Source organism: Anguilla anguilla, chromosome 6 (assembly GCF_013347855.1).
Source record: "Anguilla anguilla isolate fAngAng1 chromosome 6, fAngAng1.pri, whole genome shotgun sequence".
Classification (NCBI taxonomy): domain Eukaryota; kingdom Metazoa; phylum Chordata; class Actinopteri; order Anguilliformes; family Anguillidae; genus Anguilla; species Anguilla anguilla.
In genome coordinates, this window is record NC_049206.1 from 10,041,240 (window position 1) to 10,060,063 (window position 18,824).

The following is an 18,824-nucleotide window of genomic DNA, read 5'->3' on the forward strand; positions in this document are numbered from 1 at the left end:
ATCCACGTGAGGTCTAATAGTATTCGTAGGTTAGCCTGTGCAATGAAATACCAGCTGTAGCACATGTGAATGTGAATGGATGAATTCTTAGAAAGGTGCATACTGCTTCAAACAGAATGTCACAAAGATGATGCCTTGAAGATACTTGCTGAGTATCAAAGAGACAGTTTAACCTTGAATTTAATCTTTATCTTTGTTGTAGGTCTTCCTTATCAGTATCTCAATGGAATTTAAATGTTCTCCTTCAAACCTGTACAATAGTAAAAACCTGTGCTGTTTTTTTACTCTATTGGCATAAATATATGCATGGACAACAAAAATAATAAAAAAATAAGTATGATGATGATGATGATGATGATGATGAGGATGATAGTAATAACGATAGGCCCAATATATTTTGAGTGAAGATTTTTTCATGTTGCTTTGGACAGCTTTGGAGAGGAGACACATTTTGAATCCCAGCAGATATTACTGTTGGGTACCATTTTGCAAATTTAAAGCAAATAACTAACTAGAGAATTTTGTTTTCTGTTGATGGACCCTTCGTGCTGAAATTATGATGCACCCTGGAGTGCGTATGCTTTGGAAGTCATTAAATATGTGTGGTTCAAGAAAATTGACTAGCTTGAATTTAATAATGCGCAGCTTGGTCACTGAATCAGCTACTGTAATTATAGTTTGTGTGGCCTTTAGCTAATTAGGACCGTGGCCTCTCATTGCATTGTTTAATATGCTAACAACCACAAACTAAATGATTATAAATAGCTGTTTATTTCAGTTAGTGAGTAGGAAAGAATATTCGAGTATTTGAATATGGCACAGAGACGGCTTTTAGTGTGTGGCACTGAAGGCTTGATATGGCTGTTTCATATAGAATATCGCAAGGCACAATCCCCATCCTAACTGATTAATATTCATTTCTTCTACTGGGGCATTAGATACTTCAATTAGATTAGAATCAATTCATCAACATAACATGAAATTGTGACTGTCAAAACTCACGGTCTGCTATTCCAGCAAAATTCTTATGTGATAAAAATAGCGGTAAGGATCAGCTTTATCAGGTGTTGTAGTTTATTAGCTGTGGCTTATCATCAGCATTTTTCAAAGGAATGATAATAGGTTGGGTGCAGTGTTGATAATTGTTGCTGATGGTTAAAGATGTTATGTTATGAATATCAAGTATTTCATCCTCAGAGCTTAAATTCCAGGGCAGAGTTTCATGGTCATGGTAATAGGCAAACTGGTGATTTGTTTTATCCTTTAGTTAGTTACCCATTTAGTGTCTTGTTATCATATCGAGCTATTCAACCGTGTTCCAACAATAGTTTATAAAATTTTGAAAGCAAACAAGATCAATACTTATGTATGAACGTTTTATTCTGGAATCCTTCCTGTAAATGTGTTTTTTTTTCTTCTTGTGCTTTATTGTTTCCTAAATGCATGGTTTGAGAGAGCAGCTGCAATGGGGGATGTTACAAATGGATCCAAAGGTCACGATATTCTTTTCAAGGTCACATTTTATTGACAGCCAAAGACAAGAACACTTCCTCCTATGGCGAGAATTGATGTTCAGCGTGGCAGTTTGGGTCTCTCGCTTGACATCTTAGATTTAATACGAGCCTTTGGAGATGCATGTCAAGGTTTCCAAGTCTATTAGGTTCAAGAACCAATGGCTCTGGAGCAGAGAGGGGAAAAAATCAAGCGGAAAGCGGCTCACTGTGGGAAATAAGAGCGAACGTTAGGGGGGCGAAACCCTCTTCATATGGCTAAGCAGCGGCGGCCATCGCTCATTTTCTCCCCTGTCTTTGTTAACAGGAGCAAAGACAATGGATGGCCTGAGACCCCGTCTGCAGCGCCTCCTGCCCGAGATTTGTTGAAAGCGCCGTCTGTGGGCTGTGGTGAGACGCCGCCACGACGTAATTTATGGAATTAGCTCAAAGGACGGACGAAGGGCGGAGAGAGAGTAGTGGAAGTTCAGCCTCGTAACAGTCGCAATATCACATTAGAATGTGAAGGGGCAGTAAGCCAATCAGAATTCTCTTCCTGCGCACTGAATAGAGCTGGTCAGCAGTTCGACGTGTCAGAGTCAGGCTCCGGTCGAGCGACCGTCTCTTCGGACGCAGAGCAGTAAACTGCCCCGGACGGTGCAGGTCCTGGAGCTGGGGGGGGGTGGGGGGGGCGAAGACGAATCGGCTGTCGGGTGCGAGCCAGGCTGGCGAGATGGCGGCGCCCCCGCCGCTCCCGCTGATCTCATTAGCAGAGCAGGGCCGAGGCCCCCCGCCGCTCGCCGCTGCTCTGGCTCCATGCCGATCGCCCCCCCCCCCGCGCTTGCCCCGATCAGCTTCTCCCCGTTTCCGCCTGCTCACCGGCCCCACTGCACGTGGTGGTGGGGGGGGGGGGGCGGCTCGACACGGTTACTCGCGAACCGATACGGGCGTCGGATATGGCCAATAAAATCCTGCATGGGGCCGGATGTCAGCCACACTCCCCTGCCCACCCCCACCCCCACTGCCCAAATTTTTGGATTTGCAACCTATGAAGAGTGTGAAATTTTCTTCACAATCACAGGAATTTATTTGTAGCATACAAATTGCTGACCTCTGTGGTGTTAGTTTCTTTAAGAGGTCAGTTCCAGGAGGCCTAATGTGTCATGGGATTGAATGTATTATTCAAACCTTCCAGCTGCTAATATTCTGGCCTGCCCTAGTGAACATGATTTTGGGGACATTTAAAGCTTACAGAGGTGTGAAGACACGAGAACTAGCCATCAAAAAGCAGTTAGATTGTAACCAAGCAAATTAAGGATTTGCATAAATGTTCAGTTCTGTAAGTAACACTGGGAGACAGGTGCGAAAGAAATGCTCATTCAAACCCATAACCAGCTTTCAATGACAGTTTAGACAGCACGCAAGATGATCACCTTCCTGGGAATCAAGTGGAGGCAGAGGATTTACAGTAGCAAAAATCACAGTGGGCCTGACGTACTAAGACCTTGAGTATGTGCAAAACCCCTTAGCACACGCAAATCCAATAACATGACCAATGATTGGTCATGATATTTGTTGTGCACCAATCATTGGTTGTGTTATTCATTTTGCGTGTGCTAAAGGTAAATCAGGCCCTATGAGTGTTATTATTGTAAGTATAGAAAATCGCTTCATTCATTTGCTTGTATATTAGTAAGGCATTTGTAAAGTGTACAGTATTGTTACTGATAAAGTTTGTCTCTATTTAAATAAATATCGTGGTGGCTGGATATTAAACTGCTGCATGGTTTGTCAGTCCCTAATGATTTTGGAGCGGCGCAGAGGGCCGAACAACACATTTGCCGCTCACTGATCCAGGATCAGCAGTGAGGGAGGGCATTTTTAAATGCAGCCAGTGACAGAGCAAGTTAGCAGCCTGTTACCTAGTTTGCTGGCGAGCTTTCTGGGTGAGGTGAGCGAAAACCTTTGATGGTCAATTTTCCCCTGTGGCATTGTTATCTCGGTCAATGTACACTGTGGGTTTCAGACAAAGCGATACTGTATACTTTAATACTGTGATACTGTTTGCCTTGTATGGCTTCACGGTGTGCATTTATGATTTTCTTACAAGCAATTCAAAAACCGGTTCAATTCCAGCTCCTCTTTTAATCATGGAGAATGGATTTTGAATCCCGGACTGTGAATCACTGCCTTGAAAGCAGCCCGTGCACGTCAGCCGCAGTGTTTTGGCTCCACTCTGCAGTGGTTGAAACACATTGATGTTTTTTGGCACACTTTTTTATTCAAATCAGTCTTGCGACTAATTTCTTCAGATATGGAAAATCTATGCCTCTAATTAAGGCTTGGGGAATTAATTGGAAACAAAGGCTTAATTTTTCACACCAGATTATTTTACATGAAGTGCTAATTGAATGTTTGCAGAGATTGTCTGGCTGTACTAAATGTCCTTTATTTTCTGATAGATTTACATGCCTGTTTTAAATGGAAAAATGAAACAGAATTAGATTCATAGTGATTTCATGCTGAATACCTAGGTTCTAAAGACATTTTCAGCATCATCTCTTAAAAGGGAGCCTTCTATGTACTCATTAGATTAACATATACACAGGAATTCTAGGATACTGGATGTATATTGGGGATACAGTATGAAACCTGGTGTTTCCTGGTATACCTGATGTATTTACTGGCTTCTATGCATGACAGTTGTAGGGAAGTTATACAAGGGAACACTTCCTAACACACACGCACACACACACACTCCTGTTCAGGCTATGGGCACATGTGTGTGTGTTTGTGTGTACAGTATATATGAATAAGGCCTCTGTGCTGTGGGGACATCCTCTTTGAACCCCGCATGCTGTTCTCACAGTCCAAACCAGGGTTGAAGGATCGAGAGAGGCTGTTATATGGAAATGTATGCATGTGATTAAAATACATAAATGGCATGTATATTGGCTTGAGAAAGTACCGGATGTATTTTTGCATATCAAACTGTGTTGCAATATTTGATAGTAGATTATGATTATGACTGTCTTTCTATATTGTGTGTGTGTGTGTGTGTTTGTGTGTTTCCTGGCATAACTTCACTACAGCTGTCATTCATTTTCCAGACAGTACACAGAAAAGAACACAGTAAAATGGCCAGTGCTAATTCGGCTCTATGTGGGACCAAATGTTATCTGTTAAGAGTTGAATTAACACTGGACATTTTACTGTGTAATAATGGAGTCTTTAGAGGCAAGTATGCATCCCCACAAACAAAACCTATTTTAAAACCATCATTTCAAACACTAGGGTCTTAATCAGATCCTTCTGTTGTCGTGTGCTGCCCTTTTTTCAGTATGTCAAAACATGGGAACATCTGTGGGTGTACATAATTTCAATTTATTGTGACTTATTTTTGTAGCCCGCACCTGTGACTCTTATTGGGTGTGCGTGATTTTCTTGTTTTTGATCAAACTAGCAAGGGCTTAAAAGAATTACCGAACTAACTAAAGGATAAACTTTTAAAATGAACATTTCAAAAGTAGCGATGAAGTAGTTGTTAAATTCTATTCTCTGAACCTGTTTTCGTTCTCTAATGGAAGACAGGGAGGAAGGTGAGGCACACCTCACTTACTACATTCACAGATGTTTCACTTAAGATTTAAATTATTTCTATTTCTGTCATTCTTTTTTTGTAATTGCAAAGAGTCCAGTCAAGTTCATATGAAGATATGTGCAAGGAAAAACAGAACTGATGCCTGAATAACTGAAGCCTTAGGTCTAATGTATAAGTGCAGTTCTCCGAGATTCTGTAAGGACAAGGTGATATTTTATAGCTCCCACCCTGGACAGATCTGAGGTCACCTTCTACACTGCTTCCTTGCTCTCTCTCCATTTCCCCAGCACTGATCTCAGATCTGTGTTCACAGCAGGGATCTCTGATTGGCTAGTTCCCACGAGTGAGGGTATGTTTGACATGCAACCCAGGCGATTCAGCAGGAGTTTTGTCTTGCAGGGAAAAGCATTCGGTGTAACGCTGTCCTCTTATCACGTTCCATTACTGCTGTAATGGGGGCAGGGCGGCCATTACCGCACCATTGATCCTTGGTCTTGCGGAACCTTCTCCGTCCTTTAAAAACGTCAAACAAAAAGAGAAGATGCAGGATATGGGCTAAACAGCACTGTAACTTGCAAGATTCTATTCCAGTGATACTGATCCCAGTGAAGAATAAGCACAGGCATTCTCAACACTCACAGCCACGTGTGCACGTGCACGTACGCATGATTGTCATAGCTGGTGACTTGCTTTGGGCTTTGGACCATTTTTGACTTTGACTTGGGGACTTGCAGCTAAATAACGTGGACCAGGACTTGGACTTGCATATCGGGCAAACTCGATTATACACGTGCCAAAAATTGAAATTTGTATAAATTAAAACATGTCTAAAAATAAACGATTGAAAAATGAAATTATTACGTTGCAATGGGTCCATTTTAGTGGCATCTGCCCTGACCAACATTTCACCCTGTATCAGCGTCGGGGACATGATGTTTGATCAGTCATTGTCACTGTCTAAATATCATTATTAAATATTCATGTACACACACACACACGCACACACTGCTGAATTATAACCAAGGAGGCCCTCTCTGCCCAGCAGACTTTCCGAACCAAAGTCAAAATATTTGGCTCACGTTCCGTTTGTTTATTTACACGTCCTCCTCTCGCGCCAGCCGAAAAATAAACACCTCTGGCCGACCTGACACCTTCGCCCCGGCGCTTGTCCGCGCGGCGGCCGGATCCCGCCGCGATTCCTCCCCCGGGAGGGGAGGGGAGGGGAGGGGAGAGCCCGCGCGGGCGCGGTCGCTGATGTTCTTTTCCCAGACGGCCCGCAGATGGCTGGCCGAATGGGGCTAGGCGGGGCGGGACAGGAGCCAGGGCTCCAGCCGCCTCCCGCACAAAAACTGAGAGGTCTGGAGGTTTCTCAGCAGGCCTGTGGATCATACTTTCAGACAGCTGTGTGTGTGTGTGTGCGTGTGTGTGTGCGAGTGTGTGTGTGTGTGTGTGCATGCGTGTGCGCATGTGAGTTTGTGTGGAATGTGCATATGTGTGTGTGTGTGTGTGTGAGAGTGTGTGTGCGTGTGCATGCGTGTGTGTGCGCGTGTATATATTATATGTGTGTGTGGGTGTGTTTGTGTGTATGTGTGTGAGCATTTGTGTGTGCATGCATGTGGTTTCGTGTGTGTGCGCGTGTGTGTGTGTGTGTGTGCGTGTGTGTGTTTGCGTGTGTGTGTGTGTGTATGTGTGTATGTGTGTGTACACATGTGGTTTTGGGGGCATACCGTATGTAGGTCATGCAGCGGTCCGTATCGCCCCTGCATGTGCAGCGGGGGGCGCGGTGTCATCCGCGCGGTGTCGTTCCGCCGGGACAGGCAGCCGAGTGGACAGGCCGCGGATTTTCCGAGGCCCCTCTCTGTCAGCGCGGTCTCTGCGTCCTCCGCTAATGACTTTGACATTATTTGGCCGGACAGTGGCACGTCTGGCCCAATTACTCTCACCGCCGCTGCATATTCATAATGGAGTAAATATAGGCGGGGGAGCTCGCGCGGTACTGCCGGGCACTGGACGGTCACCGTCGCCGACTCCTGAGCAGTGGTGAAATGCCGCCGCTCGCCAGTCCGCTGGCCGCAGGGGGGCGGCGGGGGGAGGAGGCCGACTCGCTGGGTGGGGGGGGCGGTCTACAACAGGATGGAACTGCCACAGTAGCTCGCAGAAAGCAAAAACGGCCCGCTGGCTAAATTTGAAAAAAAAAAGTGAAATTTGCCTCAAATGCTAATTTCCTCGGTTTTCATTTCCCTCCAGTCTTATGAGGCTGCACTGCTAACGCGGCCCAGTGTCTTTAGCAGTCAGGTCGGGGGGGGGGGGGGGGGGGGGGGGTGGGGGGGTGGGGGGCGCCTTAGGTGGTTATTTATGACACGTTTTTACCTTTGTTTATTAGGCCTGAACCTTGCACATTTCGCAGAAGCCGCCCGGCTCCCTGCAGCCATTCTAAGCAGTTTGCTCCCGTGCCCTGCTCCATTAATGTGATTGGCACACATTTAAAATTCTTTGTACAGCTTTATGAAATTTTATTAAACTCATAAAACGAATTATCTTTTGTAAGAAGCAATGTATGCAAACCCTCTCGCCTTGGAGAATGGCCAGCATACCATATTTCTTCGGCGCCTTCCGAATATTAATGCGCCAAAGATCGTTCTGCGCCGTTTTTTTCATTTTTTTTGTTTTTTTTTTTGCTGCCGTTGTGTTGAGTGCGTTTTTACAAATGAGACAGAGCAGCTCTCTTGCTGGATTCCCCTCATACATGCATAAATATACATGACCAGCGCTTAGCGAGAATGAAAAGCAATATCGCTCTCGTCATTTCAGAGCGAAAAGAAGCCTGTTCTGTTTCTCAGGCCACAACGTGTGACGTTAACTGAGCAGACGTGTACGTCCACCGCTGAGAGATTTTCACCGCAGGTAGCAATGCATGGACGTTCGACGAATAAACAAACAAACAAAAAAAGAAAGAATAAAAGGCAGAGGACAAACGCATTGGCGCTACATGGCGCTGCAGGGGAACTGCCCGGTGAGGGCGTTAGCATTATCTGGGCCCCTGGCGAGATGCGGTCTATCGACGGGTAGCTCATAGCGGCGAGTCAATAACTGCTGAATAGGGAGACATGACAATGCAAATCAACATTGACCGCAGGTACTCAGGGGGTCAGGGGTACACAGCACATTAATACACCACAAGCTGAATTTTCAATCAAATTACCTAATGTTGTTTTCATCGATTACCTGGTTTGCATGTACATCATCTTCCCTCCACCTGAACGCGGAGGCTGCCCCCGCCATTACAGCCCCCGCTATTAGCTCTCCCGTGACCTCTGACCCCGCAGACGTATTGAAAATGGCCCATTACTGGTCCATATGGAGCTCGGCTCAAATTTATGCTTTTCTGCTAGACAAAGTCCAGCGTACACTTACTTTTTAGCTTAACAGAAAATACTGGTTGTCATTTAATCCTTTGAGTAATTACGCCAATGGCGCCATTTTTGGATGTGCTGTATGTAAAGTACGGCACTGTGGCGCTTTTACATCTCCCTATGCCTGCAAATAAACTGCTTCCTCAAATTCTAAATACTGGAGGTCAGAAGGTACAGAAATGCTGTGTTATGGGTTTATAAACAACCCAGATTGTCTCCCTAGGTCATCAGACTTACGAAGAAACAAGCAAACAAACCAAAGCAGTCCCAGTGAAAACTAGACAGGTACACACAAACAAAAAAAAAGGGTCTTAGTCTCAAAGATTTAAAAAAAAAAAAAAAAAAAAAAAAAATCAAACAAAAGATAAAGTTGCACAAACAGCCGTCTCGGTGTGTCTGGAGGGTGGAAAACAAACAACAAAGAGCCGTCTGTGTGCACCGCAGGACTTCCGTTCTCATGTTCCTGCCGTCTCTCCCTCATTACGGGGACCCGCCGACGTACCTCACCCCCCCCACCCCCCCCACCCCACCCCGTACCTGCAGCGACTGCGCCAGCTGTCTGCTCTGTCCGCCCCTCCCGGCCCCGCCTCCCATCACGCGCAGGGGGGGAATAAATCTCACTTACGTTCCATTAACACTTCTCTCGTTGAGCCCCGCACTTTACTCCAGCTGTACACCGCACCCTGGGACCCTTCTCCATCCAGCACCGTCGGATAAAACGAAGAACTGTGAAACCCAGTGTGACCTGCGGTGGTGACCTGCGGTTTAAACACATCCATTGTAAACCACGTTGTGCCCGGTGATTCGCTCGCTTTACGTGATGACCTCCCATTCAAGACTACCTTCATTATTCACTTTCATCAGTTTTATTCAAACTTACGTGCTTCAGTGCTACTGTAGGGTTTAACAGAATATTATTTAGCCCGTGCGGGCATATGGTAGCGCTTCCTAACTGTATCAAATGCTAAATTGAATGTTTTTTTGCCCTTTAGCTCAAGAAGGGAGAGTAATTATCGGAAATTAACAGGGACCCATCGTTTGCAAACGCCACTGCGGTCGATTTTTGGGCTGGCGAAACGATGCGGGCCTGCTGACTGTACAATACGCGCGTGTGCAGCAGGCCGGGGGCTTGGCACGGCGCCAGCCCCTCTCCAAACCCAAAAAGCCACCGCGCGTAAGTGGGACAAAATGACTTTCAATAACTGGTGTGTTTAACAACTTCATCTTTCAAAAGGTGGCACTAAACCAATGAGTGCAATCAATGTCTCCGATGACATCTGGCTTTCCAGCTGTCATTAAACTCCCTATTTAATTACCGCTGCCTCCGATGAGCATTGAGGGGAAATTGGCTGCATTGTCCAACCTTCTTAACGCACCCAAATGCTGGATGCCTAATGCGCAGCGACATGGCTGATTTGACGGATCCCGGCCGTAAAAACCGCCGGGTGAATCCACTCGAATAAAAAGCAAATGAGGCACTTAAAATGGCCGTTAATTACCGTTCAACCTCTCCAACTGTTTCGCCGCTCTCGCTGTCACGGGCGAGCCTCGCCGAGCGGACGTGCGCTCGCAGAATTCCGAGCGGTCTCGGTCACGGCCGCGGAGCCGAGTTACCGCAGGTCACGGAGCGTGCGCCAGAATTAGTTTCAGCTCCCGTTTCTGCGGTAACTGACCACCTGATGCTCGCTCTCAACGTTTCATATTTGAGTGTGGTAATGAAGACCTCTTCCGTGCTCATTATGCTACAGTATTATTACTGTTGCTGTCCTTATTTGAATGAGTGTTAGGGGTGAAATACACACACAAGGGACCTGTTAAAGATGGGGCATTGTATATATTTTTCTACCACAAGAGGGCAACACTAAATAGAGTTAAAATTGTCTTTACTCTCTTCCACAAGAGGGCGATATTTTCTGTTACCTGTTTTTAAAGAATGTATTACAGGGATTGTCACAGCATTACTAATATGAAAGTGTAAAAGCTGTTTTTTTTTCATAGATTTGCCAAAAGGATTGGTCAATATTTTTTCCTGAACTTTTTAACCCCTAAATTTCCATAGTCCATTTGCTTTTTTTGCTTGCTAATGAAGTATTAGTATTATCACAAGGGACTCCAAAAGCAAGGTAATATGTCTAAGAAATGCTCAAATCTATTATTATAGTGAATCTTTTATTATCTTTTATTTATTCTATTGAGAGTACTCCAGACCTCATGATGTCTTTAGAAATAATGCAGAAGACATTTATACTGTGAACATTTAATCAATATCATTCTCCATTCTTGTCCACAATTATGGTGGGACTAAGGAAATGCTACTCAGCATGAGAAAATTGAGAAATTGCTCATTTAGGTTCATGTAGACTGTTTTCCATTTCTACAGTGTTACATGATTTATTATAATAATGATGATGATAATAATAACAACAACAGCAACAACAACAACAACAATAATAATAATAATAATAATAATAATAATTATTATTATTATACAAAGCAGGAGTTAAATGAAATGGTTCAAAATCAAATATTAGTAATACAACTGTGTGACTTGACTGCCATCTAGAGGTATTGCAGCTCAGCTTCAGCTGAAATGCTCTCATTCATAGGTGCATGCTGTAACTGTTTAGTAGGCTATCGGTATGACAATGATGAGGTCAGTTCCATTCTTTCGCCCTACAGGAGGCGACGCTGAATGGATTACCCGGTTATGCCAGTTCTCATTTTCTGATGCCTAGCACCATACTGCTCATTTTCATATTGACTTGTGGCCATTGTTGCTTTTAATAAGCATATACATCTTGTTAGTTTGCACCGTTTTATGCTGAATAGTTTCATTTAGAATTGTAAATGGGCCCCAACCCTTGAATTCTGAATTTTGTAATGCTGTCTGATTATGTCAAATGTATCCAACTGATATTGGGACATGGTGGAGGACTGTCAGTAAAAGATTTAGGCCTATATCAGTTCATACAGTAAATCACAGGTCATAATTCATTGCAGTCTTAAGTTTACATAGCTCAGAGCACTGTGATATAACGTCCCTTTCTGGAGGCGAAATGTCCATTATTCTGATCATCTTCTTGCCTAAACCTATAGTAGTTTAATCCTAGATATTTAAGGCCTGTAGATATGAGGAACTTTGCTAACTACAATTGTAAACAAAAATGAAAGACAATTTTAAGAAATCCACACCCTAAGCTTTTTTTCATAAAGATGTTGACAAAGTGTCAAATATTTAGCATATTAAAAGGCTTTATTCTCTAAGTAACTCTCATCTGTCTATCCAAATGTCACCAATTGCACAATCCACCTCTACTGAAAATGGCAGCTGCTAGAAAAGTCCTTAATGACTTTAGTGAATATGACTGACAATTAAGCTGTAATTAACTTGTACACCTGTGGCGATGATTTTTAATTTAGTAAATACTGGCTGGCAAGAGAATAAAAGCACGTCACTGATGATAAGGCAAAATGCCAAAATGTATGATTTCACAGCCTCGTCTTCATTAAAAATGTTGAATGTGGATCTTTCAAGGATGTAACAACATTTGAAGCTTTATTTGAAAATATAAAAAGATATGATAATATCCTGATCAATGGTTGACCCCCTGGTGAAAGGAATAGCCTTATTAGACATGATCAAAAAAGACTTCATCTACACAATTCATTTCAGACGACCTGAAAATCAGGGGTGGGGGTGGGGGTGGGGGGGGGGGGTAGTGGAACAAACAACAGTGCTCATCATAACATGTACTGATGTTTCTAGCCAGAACACACTATAGTAGCAGTTCAGCTTACTTCAGTACGTTGGTCTGTGCTTCATTGCTACCGCAAAGACGAAGCCTGTACCTGCCCATATCATGACGTACGATCCACCTTTTCCCAAACCCTGCTGACCTCTGACCCTCACGGCCAACTCTACCCTTCGCTAGCCTTATTCTGATAGAAGGGCTTTAGCCGACATCCAATTTGCAGTACCCATGATACAGTCACCAACAGAGCACTGTATATAGCCACTCATTTAAATGCAGTATCTGTGGGCTTCACAAATTGTACAGAATAATTTATGATTTCACTGTAGATGGATTCAGGTGGAGGAGCTTGAGCAAAATATGAATTTGGCGCAATGCTGACAGGAAGCATGGCCTTGTATGCCCTCTCCAGCTCTTATATTTGAAGCCAGCACGGCCATTTTTTGGACAGTGGCCCTTTCATTTTGCGTTCATGATCTGTCGTCAACTAGCTGGCCATTGAATATATTACAGCTATAAAAAAAAACCTTTAATCAAGTTAGTTTATCGCCCAGTAATGATTAGTGTGACATTGTTGGCTGTAGGCTGCAGCAAATGCGTGTTTTCGCAGTGGCTACTATCATCTTCATTCATGGAGCGTAAGGTTCAGGGAGATGTTTTTTTGAAAAATTACGAATGACTCATATTTAGTCCGTTTCAAGGGCATTTGAAAAACAAATATTTTTTAATCCTTTGCCGCATTGTGGACATGCTGTAGGACCTAGGAACAGTTGGCAGCTCTGCATTGAATGCAAGGAATCTTACATTTTCTGTTTGTCTGTTGGGTATCTATAAAAATAAAGACAATCCCAAGTGAATGTAACTTGTGTTAAAGGCCAGAAGCATTATGCTAATCAGTTCTGAAAGAGAGAACCAAGTACTGCAAACACTTGAATCTGATGAGTAGTTAGTAAAATAAAATATGACACGTATTTCTGCTCATATTTTCTTCCAAATATATTGAGATGATACAGATCAACAGGTCTTCATACTGAACTATAGTGGAGTTATCTATATAGCTCTTATGAGCAAGTATTTATAACTTATATAGTCCCCTATTTTACAATAGTCCATTATATCAAGTTTTTTTTCTTTTATTACACTCGTCATTCTAAGTGACGTGTTGTATTTGAAAATGTTTTTTGGTATGCTGCATCATAGGGCAGCCATTTTGTATTTTACGTTTTCTCATGAAGTATAAGGTTTATTTGCACTTCTCTTCCTAATTTTTCTTTGTATGCTTTGTTTATTATTTTGGAGAGAGAGAGAGTGATGTAATTTATTATTAGGAAGGTGGCGCAAGGGAGAAAGAAAGAGAAAGTAACTCATGCTGGGATTAAAGATGGAATATTCATGTATTTGATCTCTCTGCCAAATGTCTTGTGTATCCCCCTTGGGCCGCAGTCCTGTGAGAAACTGTTCTTGGGAAATAAGAATGATGCATTCAGGATGTTATTCATGATGTAAGTGTTTCTTTCTGATTTGCTGGCTTGCGAGCGCGTCTGGGAAGACGATCTAATTGCTATACCCCAGCGAGGCAGAGATCAAATGAGTGAATAACATTGCATTGCCTGATTAGCTGAGCAGCACATTGGTTCTGCTCAGGCAATCCTTCCTAATAACTCACACCGTGTATTTAGAGGAAAGCTGTACTCTCTGGAAGGGTTCCAGCCCAAATTATTCCCCCTGGTCTCTCTCCGCGTCCTGCCAGTACGAGAGCTTGCCAAATTGCGAAGTCACAACTTTTGTCAGATTAGCCATCCTTTGTAAGTGCATAGCGAGAGGCGCATGGGTGGATGGCTGTATGGCTGTTGGTGAGGTGGAAACTGAGACCCAATGCAGGCTGAATCCAAATTTTCCTGCTTCCAAACGTCGCCATGCTGACACTGACCTGGATTCAATAAACATTTGCGCTTATTATTCATAATTTAATTTGGATTTGTTTTTTTAATGAAGAAAAATGATTAGGAAAGAAAAAAAAAACTTGCTTACATTTAATTAAGTCCGAGTTAAGAACAAACATTGATTTAATACAGGCCACTGTCTTCATATTTAAGATAAACCAGGCAATTTCAGTGACGGACTAAAAATATTTAGAAATAGATTAATGACTCGTTAATTCGCGGAGGGGCAGAAGCTGGAGCTGTGTCCAGTGTTTGAGTCCAGGGTTGAGGTGCAGATTGGAACAGTGATTAAACAGGACACCCCTCACATAGCCTCATTGTGTTTCATTGTCTTTTCATGCCTCGTGTCCACCATCTTGGTCTTTGTGCCTGTTACCATGGTGACAGAACACCATGATGATGTAGGACAGAGGATGCTATGCCTTGTATTATCATCATCATTCTCAGAGTTCAAGGGGTTGTGCAGTTTCAAAAATTGTCAAAATTGCAAACTAAAGTATAAACTCAAACCAAAAGACTGAAGACATCGATGGCTGACTTTTCAAGCCTTGGATTCATATTCTCTGCGGCGGTTTTAGCATTTAAATCCAGCGGCCCCTCGCGTACATTTTCCCCCTTTTCCTGTGGCTGCAGAATCAATTAAAATGGCCTTAAGGCTGTCAGCCTGCCGAAGATGACACTCGCCGGGCCGCGTTTCTGCTTTGTGAGAGTGACATCGGTAAATGTCATTTGGGAGATAAATAAGATGCAGGTGTGGAAGAAATAACAGCGGCGGCGTCGGGCTGATGGATTCCTGCTCGCACTCGTTCTGCGAGCTGTCACGCAGATGCACAAGACAAGAGGCGGGCTCCTCTCCTCTGTCAGGCACGCCTCACCGCCATCTTTGATTTGGCCTTGGGAAAGAAACCAACGTTTAGGAATATCTACCGTTTGCGGGTAAAGAAAATAAAGAGCTGTGTTTTCCTGAATGGCACATCTTCGTATGACAGGACGTAAATGTGCCAATCGTACAGTGCGGTAAACATCATTAATGAAATGTGCGCTATAACAATTTAGTATAGCAATAAAAAAATATACACATTCCTTCAGTTTTACAGTCTAACGTAGCTAATAAACCTCTGTTTGGTTTTTTTTTTTTCAGTTGACCTCTTATTTAATGTTTGTCAAGCTATTAATTGAATACCAATTTACACTGGACAGCAATATTCAATAAATGCTTTGCAAAAATGTTTTTGTTATTCTGTTATAAGAAACAGTGTTCAAAGAGATATTGAACTGTGAATTTAAGTGCATTTCTTTCCTAAAGGACTTAAAGATGTCAATTAAAATCCAGCTCAGTTTCAGTCTCTATATTTCACCCAGTGCTGGTCTGGTTTCATTGGGTTTAATGAACTGCTACTGTACTATTCCCACAAGGGAAAATGGAACATGGTTTTTGTTGCTTTGTAAAATAAAAAAAAGAAATTAGGAACTCATCCTGTAAGTCAGCACAGGCTTTTTTTCATTGATTTAACTGTGTTATGGGGGGAAACATTATGAAATGTGGAAGGGTGGTAGTTATAATTATTCTATAATAGCTACTTGTCAGTCATGAGTCAAATAGTAATGAATGGCAATTCCCCAATTACCTCACAATGAAATAAGCGTATAGAAAAAACTGAATGGGCAAAACGTTGCATTCAGTTCTTTCTTTACTGATTAAAGCAGCTATCCTGCTGGTTTGCTACTGTGGAGATGGAGAACTGAACTACTGAATGCTTTTTATAAATGAAAATAATTGGCATGCAGTAAACCTTTGATTTTTTTTTTATTTGTGTATGGCATTAGTAAGTAAATTACTTTGCCATTGCCTGTCATTGAAACAGTCATAGAAAGGTCCAGCAGGGCAGCCATTTGAGTTTTCCGGCTGGTTCTTACATGAATGGCTATAAATCCTCCTATATGCAAGTACAGAAAAAAAGCAGCAAAACAAACAAAAAACAAGAACTGTTGCACTGTGTCATTGGGTACATAGGAGTGGTATGTATGAAGGTCATAGAGACTCTGAGATTGCTGCAAAGTGGGCCGAGGTCATTTTCATCTGTGAAAATGTAACAGAAACATGAAAATGCTTTTCATTTTGGGAGCCGTGGAGTAGCTCATCTTGTTCAGTGTGCTGACACGCTTTGCGGTGAGTCCGGGATCCTGACAGTGCCCGTGCTGACAGACTCTGCTGCCATGACAACCCTCCTGGGAGAGCGGGAAGCTGCAAAGCCACGACCGCACCCCGGCCACCTTCACCACTGTCCTGGGATGCCATTGCGGCTTTTTAGCTTCCTGCTCTCCCAGGAGGGTTGTCATGGCCGCAGGGGGTCCGTTACACCTCCCTGTGGGGCTGCCAAGGTCTATTGTAAAAAAAAAACTATACTCTTCATTGTTATATTAATGGGTCCATTGCTAGTAGTGGTACCTCGGTTTTGTTATAATGCCTTCTTCCTGGTAACAAAGCATGAGATAAAAAGTGTGGAGTAACAAATACTGAGATATCTTTGTTCTGATTTCCTTACTTTGTGTGAAATTGTGGCGAGCCAGCATGACTTCCACAATAGATTTTAGGTCAATAACCCACAGCAATACAATCAAATGCCTGTTCTATTGCTGCATGTGTCAGGTTTGACATTTGAAGTCCTTGCTCGGAGAACATAGGTTATCACTTGTGCTGAACAGCTGAACAGAAATGTCAGCGGTGATCTCTAAAAATAAAATACGAACTTGGAGCAGCCCCAAGATGAGACATCTGGCATTGTTTACTGTAGTTATGTGTCAGAAAATATGGCAGCCTCATTCCCATTAAACAGGTTGCATTGTAATGTGATGCCGCCATATTTTTTCTTCGCATCTGAAGCTAAAATAAATAAGTTTGCGGGGTTCAGGTTCTCTCAGGAGGGAAGGAAAAGCTCTGAGGTATGGAGAATGATGAAAAGATTTCAGGTCCAAGCTGTCTGCCTCAAAAGAATTTCCCAGCTGCTCAGAAGTGCCATTCTTCCTCTAAACAGGGGGCTTTGGAAAATAAAGAGGTAAATAACAGGTGTCACCCAACCTTGCTAGCTGATGAATGTGACACAGAACTTCAGTATGAATTAAAACATACTTCTAAAATATACATCCCAGAAAGAGTGGTTATTTAGAGAGCATTGGAATTTTGAACACATTTCTCACCTATTTCATACAATGTGATAAATAAATGTTATTAGAAAATAGTAGCAGATATTATTATTATTATTATTATTATTCTGCCCTCTGAATAAAGTTTAATAAAGTTTGTCTACATAGTTATATATCATTTGGTCTGCATTGTAGCCAGCAGGGTACATCGATTAAAAGCTGAGGACTTTGATTAAATACTGAGCTTAGTACAAAAAACAGCTTTAGAAAAAAAAAAAACTGTCTGGAGAAACACTGGGCGTAAACACAACTTTCCCTCCTATCACTACACTGTAAGAAAAACAAAACAAAACCACATCCTGGCATTACGGAGACCTTTGACTGTCCACCATGGAAAGATACCATCATGGAAGGTGCATCAGTGTCGCATGTCTCTCTGCTTATTTTCGTGTCCGCTCCTCACCAGGACAGTGTTTGAGTGGGAAAGTGCAGGTGAGGAGATCCAGAAAAGATACTGAGGTGGCCATGGAGGAGCCTCTCCCCGAAGTTGAAAGAAATATTGTGATTCAGTGAGTGATGTTATCTGCTGCTGTTACCTGCAATGGCTAGTTGGTTAAATTTGCCCAATCGCCTCTCTGAGCGTGTGTGTGAGTCTGTGCGTGTGTGTGTGTGTATGTGTATACGTGTGTGCTTATGTGTATGTGCGTATTTCATAAAAGATCCAAACAGAAGGCTTATAGCTATTTTGCGTTCGAGAGCACATAAAATCACATTCTTTAAATAACACTTACTTTCATATTACTTCATATTACAGCTTACCAAAAGTTACTTTCAGACCATTCTTCCCAGATACTGTTCATTCCAAAATGTTTCGGGTAACTTGATAATACTGTTCTTGAATTACTCAGTTGTCAGATTATTATGAGTCATTTTCCAGGGTGTGCATGGGTGTGGGTGTGTGTGCGTGTGAGAAATAAATATGTGGTGCGTGCATCTTTGTCAGTTCAGAACACTACTCCTGGAAGCACAAAGTTGTCCAACAGGACTGTAAAGAACCTGTTTTCCTCCCCCACCTTCCTTATCCTAATTATGCTGGAGCAGTCAGTCTGGCACCGTGTGTTCAAAATGGCCCTCACAGTCAACACCTCCAAACCACACCTGCAGTTTTAACAAGCAGCCGAATTAGCTCGACAGAGGCTTTATACTCCTACTGTAGCAATCAGAAAATCTAACACAATATATTAAAGGCGATGACTTATTCATGCATTTGAACTCACGAAGACTGCATAATCACTGCAGAGGAACTGGCAACTGTGTTTCTCTCTGCAACTATGTAGGTTAAAATGCACGGCGTGTAGCCTATAGTGTGCAGTGTAGATAATGGTGTGTCTCCAGGTTAAAAGCCCAGAGCAGGCGCAGAGACTGCAAGGTTAACTGCCGAACGAAGTGTCAGATGTGTTCTGGCGCTGAAGCCATCTCCG

At 42.9% G+C, this 18,824-nt stretch overlaps 1 long non-coding RNA gene across 3 annotated transcripts in view; it reads right to left on the reverse strand.

Moving 5' to 3' along the window:
- Window positions 1-18,824, reverse strand: part of LOC118229785 — a 44,541-nt gene that overhangs the window by 2,229 nt on the left and 23,488 nt on the right. The gene's annotated exons all lie outside the window — the stretch shown is intronic.